We start from the raw sequence: 12,150 nt of genomic DNA, 5'->3' as shown, positions 1-12,150 counted from the left end.
TTTTCGCGGAGAAAATTCCAGAGTGTAACGTCGCTCCTGACGTGCATACCGTAATGACCGTCTCGGTTTTTGCACGAACGGAGAATCTAAGCCGGTGTCGATGGTATACGACACCGCGCGCGGAGTTTTCTCGGCTCCCTCGCGCAACTCTTTACCAACCGTTAAATCGTTTACAACCTTCGTACCTTGTAAACGAAGACTGCCGGTGCACGGCTTAACCGACTTCGCTGCGCGTCTCTTCTCTTTGCTAATGACGAGCGGCCGAGAAAGAGAAAGAGGAGGAACAGAAAGAGAGAGAGGGAGGGACGATATTCCGTGCGCTATCTGTATCTACCAAAGGATCCGCGGAATCGCAGAAATTACGGTTGCTGTGATTCGCGCGCTCTAAACCGCTGCCTTGGAATTTAACACGTTGTATACGGTGCGAATTGCTTGTGATTTCGCGTTACGATATTAGTCGTATTGACGTCGTATTAATGTGAGAAAGAAAGAGAAATTAACGTTAAGAGAGAAAGATTAAAATGTTGGGAACGACATATTGCAGCCTGAATAACGTATTTATTTAACGTTCCAATATTTCGATAATTAGTAGAAAAACGACGAGGGAGTTTCAATGAAATGTTGATCGAATTTAAAAGTCTTATTAATTCGAAGTGCGATGTGTTAATTAATATATACGAGCGTTAAGTGCTACTTCTTCGATATCCCGTATACGATAACCGATGATTTACAGGTTCACGGTTTATGGTTTCACCACTTCCGCTCGTGACAGCGGAAGTCAATCCGGATCTATCGCGTGAAGTTGGTAGAAGGTGGCTGCGGACCTCGGTTGCTAAGTCCGAGGAATTACGGCCTTCCTGCACTTCGCGAACGATGCGTATCTACTTCGCCCATCTTATAATTTCCAGGGAGGCTAATTGCTCACGCACTGCGAAATACGCGGATACGTGGGAGGATGTTAGTTCGAAGCATCGGCTCGAAATTAATTTTTCACGACGGTGGGCTGCATGCACGGAGACGTACACACACGCGTCGCGCATCACGTCCGCGGTGCGCATAATTATAACAAGGGACGGCTGCGCAATACACTTGTCTCGGCAAAAAAGATTATACGTCTACTTGATAATTGTCGAAAAGGTCTCTAATTACTTTCGGTTGGTGTACAGCGGCGTTTGATCCAGTTAATTACATTCTTGGGCGCGTATCTTTTTATTATTCATTCCGCGATGAGTCCCGCGTCGGAAATCGACCCGACCTCGTTACGCCTCGTGTGGTTCCGCTTTATTTGTCGAAAATTTAATTGCTCGAAAAACACTCTTTCGGCGCGTGCGGTGGCCCAGATTTTAGATAAATTTAACGCTATTACTATTTCTACTACTACATTTAGCATTATTACCAGCACACGCAAACAGATCCCGTTCTCGTCCGGCCAAGATGCATCGCGCGCATCTGCGAAACTACCGACAGACAGATATTGGCATTTGAGAATCCGCCACGAGCCACGGAGGGTAGGAAAGGAGGGAAATAATTATTCCATGACCGAGTGCGCGTATCGAACGTGAACCGAGGTCGCCAAGCGGTTATCAGGCCACAGGTCCAATCAATTACAATGTTGTGCAAAATGTAGCCTACCTGCGGACGCGGATGGCGACGGGCCGGCACATCAGCGCAACTCTATCGGAAATCAATGAAATTCGCCAAAAACTCCTGCTTTATTGATATCCAGCGGTTTAAATAGCACCGTCGCCGCTTCTTCGTCGAATGCTGATACGGCGAATACCACCGAGGGAAACGCTTCGTCTTCGAACGCTTTAACTCTTATATTACCGATATAAAAAGATACAACGGTTAACGCGCGAGGTCTTCGTATCCAAATAATTTACGAATAACTTACGGTAAAAGTGCAAATTTCGAATTGTTAGAAAAGAAAATATTCACGCGTCGCGACTTTTTATTATTGACTTGCAAATGGCTTAATATTCCCCATATAAGTTTTATAACTTAAAAGTAAAGACAAAAAATATATATATTACAATTTTTTTTTTTTTTTTTTGCAAACTGCCCAACGTCTTTGTTCTCGTAGAGATTTTCAACCAAATGACAACCGAGAGAAAAGAAAGAGTTCCGACCAGCGCGGTGCACGCTTCGGCGAGCTTCTTCCTCGCCGTGTGTTCGCTCATTGGACAACGACGCTCGCGCGCAACGAAATTCAGCAGAAAACCGTGCGCCGGTCCGCGCGAATCCTCCTCCCCCCTTCTTTTTTTTACTTTTTTTTGGTCACAGAGACCGAAAGAGCGATAGAGCGAAAGAAAGAGAGAGAGAAAGCGAGAGAGGAGGCGTGCCACGCTCTGACCGCGGAAAATAATCCAAAATAAGTCGCCGACATCGATCGGTGGCGGCCAGAAAGAAGAAGTTAGCCACGAGGTAGCGTGTGTTTTGCAGTGTATGCTAACCACGCGCTTATAAGCGTTGGATGTGCACGCCGATGTTTTCCGCCACCCACCAGCCCGCTCACCAAACGGTGCTTTCCCTCCCCGCACCGCGTCGCCGTTTTCCCTGTCTCTTCATACCCTCTAGACGAACCTTAGTTTTACCGCCTTTCCTCTCCCGCCCGTCCTTTCATCCTGTTCCGCTTTGTATTTCGTTTATCAGGCTTAACATGCGACTTTAGCCACCACTTCGCCCCGGCGGACGATGTTCGTACCGCGAATAAGGATTACGACGAAAATAAATGGCTGCTAATCATACGCGATAAGGCAAATTGCGTCACTGGAACGATCGTACTTCAGCTAAAGCAATAATCGCGTTTATAAATGAAGAGGAAATACCGATTATATAAGATACAATTTCTTTTGAGATTTATTACGCGCGAATAAAGACGGTCCCTCGTCGCTAGTCGCTAAATGAAGTCAGCGTCTGTTATTCTTTGTTATCGCGATTCGTATAATCTGTTTCAATGAATTTGGCGTTAAAGAATGCACAGATGGTTGTTTCGAAAGCACGCACGGCGGGGGAGGCTTTGTGCCGGCTGTTAAAAGCGGATCCCGCTTTTACCTCGTAATCGTAACACGTTCTCCCTCCCGCCGCCGCCGTCACCCGCGAGCATCGAAACGAGTAATCGTACTATTTCGCGGAGAGCACGGCCGGTCAAAGTACGTAATTCGCTTACTCGCCACCGACCCGGGGCCGGTACACCGGAGAACGGGTGTGCATTAAAAATTAACGAACTGTAAAGCGGCGTACCGTGCCGCGTCGAGTTTGAGCGAGCATGAGCGACGCGCGTTTATCGCCGAGGCAGGGGGGGGAGGGAAAAAAAAAATGAAAAAAGAAACGCGAAAGAAGAAGAATCGCAGGAACCGCTTCGACGTGACAGACGCGTGCGCGCGAATCGAGCCTTATCAGGATCGTCGAAAGGAAATAAAACAATAATCGCTCCGCTCAGTCAGCGATCGTGAACGTCTCCGGCGGACGCGCTGCCAACCGCTCGCCATTCCTCCTTCGCTCTTTTCCCGACGCGACGACGTGCCTGGCGATTGCATGCGCGCGAATGAGATCGGCTGCATGTAAATTTGATGATCGCGAATGAAAAACGAGCGCCCGGCGCGGCGCGCGAAGAGTGACAAATATGCCAGTCACCATCTGTCTTGGCCCGATAGAATTAACGCCGGGGCATACCTCTGGGAAATCTAGCCTGGAAAACAGGGGAGAACGGGACGGGAGGACCGCCTAACGCGGACGTAAATTACGCGGTTCCTTAAAAGACACAGCATAAATCACGCTAACGGGGCATCAATTCCGGGCGCGCCGGCGCGCGCGTGCGAACGCGCAAAAAGTCACCGCGTGGAACGAACTATACGTTACAATTAAACCCGTGGAGAGAATCCCGGGATAGTCCCCGGCAATTAATAATCCAGCCGGACACTTAATCACCATTTACCATGACAAATGCGCGGCGAAATGCATCCGCGGCCCTTTCCACGGGGGCGCAAAGGACGGCGCGCAAGGCGCGCGGCTCGTCGCAGATATCGTAAGATGAGAAACCGTCGCGTAAAAAGCGGGTGGAATTTGTGTCTCAATCTATATTATTCGTAAGAGGACTCATCGATATTCCGTAGGGTCGAGCGAGCGTGTATCGTACAAAATGGGATTCGTCTTTTTGCGATTTTCCGCCTTCACGTGCTCGGGCATGGTACGGTTATCCTTGACGAATTCAAGGAGTGGCACGTGCTACCCCTTACTCCGTGATTTCGCCGAGTGAGCTCGAGGACGACCTTACGCGTCACCTCGACGCGCACGTGCGAGCCTCATGTACGTCACACGCGCGCACTCGTGTGTGCCCCGTGTGCCAAGAGTGTGCAAAGAGAGGTACGAGCGGTATATAGGGCGAGGGGGAAGTCGTAGAGGGCGGATCGATATTAAAATAGTGACCGAATTCCGGCGTGCCGCAACCTACCCTAACGCTCTCGGCTCACCCTTAAACTACCCCATTCCCCTGTCCGCGTTCTAACTCTTCTCCTCTCCTCGCCGCCCCTTGAAACTGCGTTCCCATTTTACGCCCCTTTCCGGACTCCTTTGCGAAACGTGCGCGCGCCTCGCGTTGTAGGTCCGGAAAACTTCACCACCGGTGAGGAGGAAAACACCGTCGTAAACTGTCGAAAATTTCTAACCGCGGTGGAATAGCCCGTCGAAGGATAATAGCGAACGAACCGGAAACGAAGACGACGGCGTAAAACCACGCGGCGTCGTGAAGATCGTATATCTCAATATGTGGAAAAGACGAACCTCTTTGGAGTGGTCCTCGGAGCACGGAGCTCTGAACCCTAAATGTTCTCGTCATCCCGACGTTGCGTTAAACTTGTCCGTTTCCGTGAAACGCGACGCGCCGATCGTGCCTCCGTTTCTACCCGGCGCGTAAATATTTGAACGCGCGAAAACTATTCGTATTTGCAGAACCGTAAATGTTTTATCCCTAAGAAACTTATTCTTAAAGGTACAAGTTTTAGTTAACTGTTAGCGTGGCATTTATAACTTTCGAAAATCTCAACCTTTAAAGATACATTTATCGCCTCACTTTACACCGAGGGTTTACCGGCTCGCAGAATCTAACACCGGCTCCTCAACCTCGCAGCTTTGACTCGCGAAGGAGGGCGGCTCTCTATTCACGCGAATGCGTGAAAAGATACGGAGACGTTGCGTAATACTTCGAGACAGGGCCATGCCTACGGGCTTGCATCTATCACACGCAAGAGCGTACGAACGCGAGAAGCAAGAAAACGCCAGGCTTGGAGATAAGTGCTGGCTTCTTCCAGCGTATTTCCCACGTCATTAGTATATCGCCGGTATGAACTTTCAAGCTGATCGTCGAGAGAGCATCGTGATCGCCGCTGGTAGAAGCAACCGCGTGTTACTGCATTCCCTGGCTACGCCGCGTGGAATCTCTAACTCCGTAACTTTGTTTTACCGTCAACCGTGCGATATTCTTTACGAAAATAATCAGCATTCTTTGCGTTATCGTACGCGCGTAATCTACCACCCGCCGTTCGAATTCATTATTAATTTTGCCATTAACGACGAAACATTTCAATTCAACGACCGACATCATGATTGTTGTTCGCAACCTTGTCAAAAAAAAAAAAAATCCCGGCGATCGTTTCGCTCGCTCGAGTTTTTTTTGTGTATTAAAATACATTCGACACGTCCCACAATTAACATTTGCGAAAGGTCGCATTGGCGTTCGCGGTCAAGGGAGCTGCATTCGATTAAGCTACGCACGTTACGCTGGGAAGTCGGGAGGTGTCTTCCCTTCGAAAAAGGGCAGGAAAGATGAGGCGTCCGACGCGATATCGCACGAATCGATCGAAGCCGCGAACACGACTGCTCGATAACGACGACGGCCGTTCGACGTGCTTTCCCGACTATAGAAAGGTCTCTAGCAGGTCTCCTCTGGGTGTGCGTTAAAGAGCCCGTTTAACCTTTTACAAGGTGTAAGCGGGTCGCATGCCGCGTGTTCCCACGCGGCGGATCTTCCGCCCTGCTGAGGACTGTGCATGTGCGCGTAACACGAAATGTGACGTAACCGTCATCGTCCGTCCAAAGCATTGCGTACTACTCGGAACAAATCGCCATATTATATCGCACCTGTTATTTGCTAAACGCGCCTAAGATCGTGCCACTGACAAGATCGTGAGGCACGTCCGGTGACAGAAACGCCGAGGCGGTTTCAAAAGAATGAAATTATTACCCGCATCAATCGTATTCTTAATTCAAACGTTGCAATTTTTTCCCTATTATCTTTTTATCCGAGATAGTAAATTAAAATAAAAAAAAAAAAAAAAAAGAGAGAGAATTATCCATCGAAGGGTATAAGACAAATGCTATGTAATTTTGAAGAGAAATTAGGGGGTATAGATCAGAGTGTATTTATAAATCAGCGAAACTGTAACATTGAAATATTCTCTTATGAAAGTGATGATAATGATCGCTCGTGTGTCGTGACAAAGCAATTTGTGTGAGTAATTGCTATTCTTATTCTAACCGTTATTATTAATTACGTTCCGCGATTAGGTGTTAATCGTTACCGTCGTTAACCCTTACCAATGATATCTGTTTCTTCCACGTTGTAAATCCCGGGCATCATAAAAAGATCAACATAACACGCGATTTAATAAGGCACAATCTAGGATTCGCATCTTTATGCCTTCTCCGAAAGGATTTCGTTATCGATCAATCTCTTTTAGCCTTTTGTAGGCATACAGCGGTCGTTCCTCGCAGAAGCATGCGTGGGTTCATTTTTACAGTCGTAATCTGCAATATGTTTGCCATTCGTTCGTGAGACGCAGCTGTTAAATTTCAAAAGGTTAAACTTCGTTTCGTTACGTCTCGCGCTGGCGCGGAGTACGCGTTCTCGAATTAAACTGTCGATCTATAAAACCTTTTTCTTTGAAAAGAGATGGAAATTGGTACGCCATCGTGCAAAAGCTGGACAGGTGCGAATATAAAATTGTCATCTATCTATATACTGCGATTATTTATGCATTGTCTGCGACGGTAATCGTGCCTTGCGGTTTTGTGTCGTTTTGCCGTTAACTCGAGACCGGCATATAGAGGAATTTATAAACTCTCTCGTGATTTTTGTTGTTCGCGTAAGCGTAAACATTTTAACAAGCAGTAAAAGTTCTCTTTAAGTTGATTAAAAGTTGATGTAACGTAAGTAGAAATTGAGCGAGAGTCAACTTCGGCATTTCAAGTCGGAGATTTGAGGTTTGATTTAATTTGCAACTAAGATCTTTTGAGAAATACGTGAAAAAAACGTGAAGCGTACGCAAAATTTGTTCTAGTAATTAAAAAAAAAGATAAGGGTGAGCGGCGTACGTGCCGCGAGCGAGCTACGTTCCCCCACTACTCCCACTCTCGCTCTGTCCTTCTCCAGCGGTCGAACGGAACGTACGTACGCAGCACGTGCTCCGTACGTATTAAAAATCTACGCATAATCGACGGGCCAAGGGCACATAATCTGACGCAAACTACCTTCCTAGATTAATTGTGCGTACCGGTGACCACGTCTGTTTGATATAAGGTGAGTTAAAACCTCGCGTACGCGTACATGATATTCGCGTTTCATTGCCGTAAATGAAGGGTGGATAAGTACAATCGGGTTCGAGAGAAGAGGATTTCGATCGACCAGTCCGCGATAGATTCGGCAGATATTCGTTCGTGGTATAGGAATGCGAGGCCTGAAAATCTTTTTGTTAAAGTATTTTTATGGTTGCACAGTGATCGAGAGTAGAGGTCGGTCAGTCACGCGCGCGGTGTACACATCTCGCGTGGTTATCAGGTGAAACGTACATAGGTATGTGCCGGCCGATCGTCTGCCATAGTCAACTGTATATTATTATAGAATATTAACTGATGCGAACTGAGCTTCGCGATCGATAACGCGTACGTGTCGGGTATCTGTGAAGTGAATACTTCATATAAAATAGTTGTAATTACTTGTAATGCAGCACGTTAGTTTTCGTCAATTTTGCTAATAAAATATAACTTTTTTGTTTCAGATTAATGCAGAGGAAGACTTTCGTCGAAGGAGCACCCAGCCTGACATCCTCGTTAAAGTGACCAGTGCTGAGAGGAGGAGGAGGCCTAGGAAAGGCATCCTGCATCGGCGGAGCAACCCACTGGTAAGGATCAATTTTTTTTATCTTTGCCGTTTTAACTAAATTTTGAAAATTGAGATCTCTACAATTTAATTTTTTTCATTTATTTGTTACAGATCATCTAACCAGCACTCCGCCGCCTGCATATCTATCTGTGAGTCGCATCTTTAATTTTTTAGAACTTATATAGAACTTAGCATTTCGGGTGGGAAAACATTTTTATATTATCCGCGGCACCCTTATATTAGTACTAAATAAAATAATACACCGCGCCGGTAATCTAAAATAATAAAACTTTTAAAATGATATAGGTCGTTATAGGTAAATTAAAAAATGTTAAATAAATTATAAATTGTCTTAATTTCAATTTCAGATATCAATGTAAATTGCATACACTTGTATGGAATTTACGTTGATATTATTTCAGCTCAGCACTTCTTCGGATTTTTATCTGAGCGAAACAAGAATTCTGCTTAGATAAAAATCCGAAGGAGAAAAGGATCGCTCGCCGAAATTATACGAATACGAACAGCAGCCGGTTCGTCGGTCGTTCGGGGCTGCCGATAGTTACCGGACGTTTTTTTTACGATTCTTTTTTATTCGGGAGTGTCGAAAAATTTGTTAAGTAATTTTCGCGATTGTAGCTTCACCCGGACGCGTTCGCGAGTTACTTGTGCGCGGAAGGATGGCTCGTCACGTCCCATCTGAGAGGATGAGCAGGCCCAGGAGGCATCCTGCATCGGCGGAGCAACTCTTAGGTGAGCATAAATTTCTTTTATAAAATCTTTATTAAAAAAAAAAAAAACTTTTACCCTTTTTTTTTAATTTTATTAACTAATATACTGGCATATCTACAATGATATTTTTCATTTTATGTTACAGTCACCGGCAGAATTCTTCAACTCCGCTGAAGCTCATGCAGATTGGTAAGTCGCATGATTTTTTTTCGTAGTTTGTAATTAGGGTTTCTTAAAAAACAACGCACGCGTAAAGCGCGCATGGTTTTTTTTAATCTAATTTAAATTCTTTAAATGAAGAAAAATTAAATATATATAAAATTTATTTATATAACGCTTTCGAAATACAGAACGAGATGGTTAATGCCAACACAAACTCATTAATACCAAATAATAAGATGTCCATCAAAAAATAAAAGAAAACAAAAAAACGAAAAAGTTCTCATAAACAAAGGGTTTAATTATCGACTACACCAATTATTTACTCCTCATGAATTTTGATCAAAAGCTAGTGTTACGCGTCGGAGAAATTAAACGCGTTGTGCATGATTAACATGCCTGCATGTGCATCGAATAACGAGAGTGTCGCTCTGCAAAACAGACCGCCCGTACTTTTTTCCACTATCGCGTACCAATTTAGCATATTTTCTTGACTCAGTTCCAGCATGGCGCGTCGTTTTTAGAGTGATAATCGCGTTGGCGATCAATCAACTTTGCTCATGATGGAAAGAAGAACGCAAATAAAACAACTTTCGACGAGACGGAATAAAGCGAATAGAGAGTAAAAAAGATAAAAAGAGCCGCGCGAGACGTATTTCTGTTTTAGAAATATCAAACGCAACGACTAACAGGCCGCAATTCTAATCGTGACCGTTTCATTCGGAATAATGTGTAACTTGGTAGTACTCCCTATCTAATGTATTGATTACGAAAGTGCTCCACATGCAAATGAACATTCAATGAAAAATTAGCTCTCGCGAATTGTAACCTACAAAAGTAAAAGAAATAAGTATTGCTAGAATTCGAGATATATTTTCCACGTGGAATTTAATGCGCAAGTTGAAATGAAAGATCCCCGATAAAGAAAGACAGAGAATGAAAGGGAGGTTACCGCCGACAAGAAAGAGGCGAGGAATTGAAGATAAGTCATCCCGGTGTGTGCAGAGAGAGCCCAACCGACGCGCGACGACCGCTTCGGCTTGTCGAACGGGTTGTAACTCGCCGCCCTGTTACTCACGCACTCACGCGAAATTAATCAACAGTAAAGTAGAGGTGTGCGTCTGGCTTTAAACGTGCCGCGTATATCTGCATCGTTGCGCGTGCCCTTCCTCTCTTGCCTCCATTCGTTTTGTCTTACCTCGCCTTGACACGCTACAAGTACGGTAGATGGCTATTCTAAGGAAAGCGTTGCTTGCATTCGCATATGTACCGAAGACACAATAAAAATTATTAATGCACCTTAAACTCTTCTTTGTTATTGTTAACAACGTTAGCGCGTAAAAATAAAAAAGTATTAAAAAAAAAAAAATACTCTGTATATTTTCGATGTAGCGTGGATTTAAAAATTAAAGAGTTCGCGGAATTGAATCGAAGCCGTTGCGCAAAAACGGAGCGCTAATAAATTTTTCACTACATTTCAGGTGTAATGGATTATTACACGTTTGTTTGCTATTATTACGCGTTTGCTTACGCATTCTCGGCGCGCTAAGATCACGAGCAAGTGTGTCTTTTGTAGCATTCCCGCGCGTATGTACTTAGACAGCACTACCGCTGTGGCTGACTGACAAGTAGTAAGGCCGGATTGTTACTCATGCATTCGCGCGAAATTAATCAAAGGCAAAGTAGGCGTACACATCCAACTAAAAGGTTTAAGCCCGATCCTCTTCTCACTCGGTGGTATTCGCGTCATCCTTTCAGTATCCTTCGCGCTACTTGGCCTTTGACTTCGCGGAGTCGACTCTGGAAAATCTAGATTAGATAACACCGCAAGATTAGCCCTGACTTCTGTAGAATCGCGTATCATAAAATGCCAATAGCGCATGCGGCGGTCAATAAACGCACCCGTCATACTCGTAATGGATTCTCTACATATTGCGTGTAATGCAAAATTATTATATTTACAACTTTCGAAGTTGCAGCAGCTTTTCCTAAAATCTCCATAATATACTTTCGATAAATTTTTTACGACGCGACACGACCTCGTAATACGATACAACGTTATCATCTTACCCTACTTTTTTTCGCAGCTCACCTCCGCCTCTCGTTCTGAATTAATCAAGGTCAAGAGGCGTACTTAAAGTCGCAAATAGACACATTGCCGTAGCGATTGCTCTCATTTTCTCTTCAGCTCTCTTTCCCTCTCTCACGATTCAAACGGTGCTTTTCAACGGTTGCTGTCGCGCGTAAAGCTTCATTGAAGAAGTCCATAAGTACGATGAATAAATGCTGCGCGTGTAAAACGGCGTGCCGCTCGTCTACTCGAGATTAATATCGAATGCCGCTTGCAGAACTTGCGCTTAACTTCTCGCGAGCTTACGAAGACCCGCACGGTCACGCGTCGCAGTTGGCGCGAGGGCGAAAACCGCCAGACGGGCTGCGTTTAAGAATCGCGGTGCCAGCATCCAGTCCTTACGCAAGCTTGCGCCGCGACTTCCGGTTCGAAGGTCGACGGACAAATTTTCCTCAGGAGTGTTAATTGCCCGCGCTTTCGTAGCGCTGTTTTAACCGCGCGCCCACCACCCCCGGATCTCTCATAAAGTCGTTTCGTACTAAATACAGTGCCGCCCCGTGTCCGGCGGTTATCGTCCTGAAAGAAACGGACTTCCCTTCCCTCCCGTGGGTGAATTAGTTAGCGTCAGTTAATGTAATTTCGTGTATGAAACAACGTGCGGACGTGAGCTGGCACTCCGGTAATGCTGGGTATATAGATAACGGTGAGCTCAAAACATTTTCAGACGCGCAGTGTATAAAATATCCTATTCACGACGCCACTTTTTTTCCATCTGTAACTTTTTTTTTTTCTTTTTCTCCTTTTTAAGAAACAATACCGAATGGATTGTCATTCCGTACAGTTCTTCTGAGAAAGAAAGAAAGAAAAAAAAAAAGCTCTAACGGAGAGGCAGCAATTTTCAATACGTTTAAATTAATCCGATGATTAGTCTACAAGCCTTCACTAATTATACAACGCAAATATTGACTGATAAGCGGCTAAACTCGATCAAATAATACATTTATAACGCGGCTCTCATGCACGAGCAGCG

The 12,150-nt window shown here is 45.1% G+C and overlaps 1 protein-coding gene across 2 annotated transcripts in view; it reads left to right on the top strand.

Moving 5' to 3' along the window:
• Mamo (zinc finger protein 628-like) overlaps positions 1 to 12,150 on the top strand; it is a 207,230-nt gene that overhangs the window by 108,267 nt on the left and 86,813 nt on the right. Inside the window, exons 7-8 of one of the 2 annotated variants that reach the window (XM_070662583.1) lie at positions 8,055 to 8,177; positions 8,270 to 8,307. The gene's annotated coding sequence lies outside the window, so the exon portion shown is untranslated. Of the gene's footprint in view, positions 1 to 7,265; positions 8,178 to 8,269; positions 8,308 to 12,150 lie in introns of those variants that run through there. The other variant, XM_070662585.1, reaches the window with a different exon arrangement.

Source organism: Cardiocondyla obscurior, linkage group LG10 (genome assembly GCF_019399895.1).
Source record: "Cardiocondyla obscurior isolate alpha-2009 linkage group LG10, Cobs3.1, whole genome shotgun sequence".
Classification (NCBI taxonomy): Eukaryota; Metazoa; Arthropoda; class Insecta; order Hymenoptera; family Formicidae; genus Cardiocondyla; species Cardiocondyla obscurior.
The sequence above is the reverse complement of the archived record's forward strand: the minus strand, read 5'-3'. Positions and strand labels throughout refer to the sequence as shown.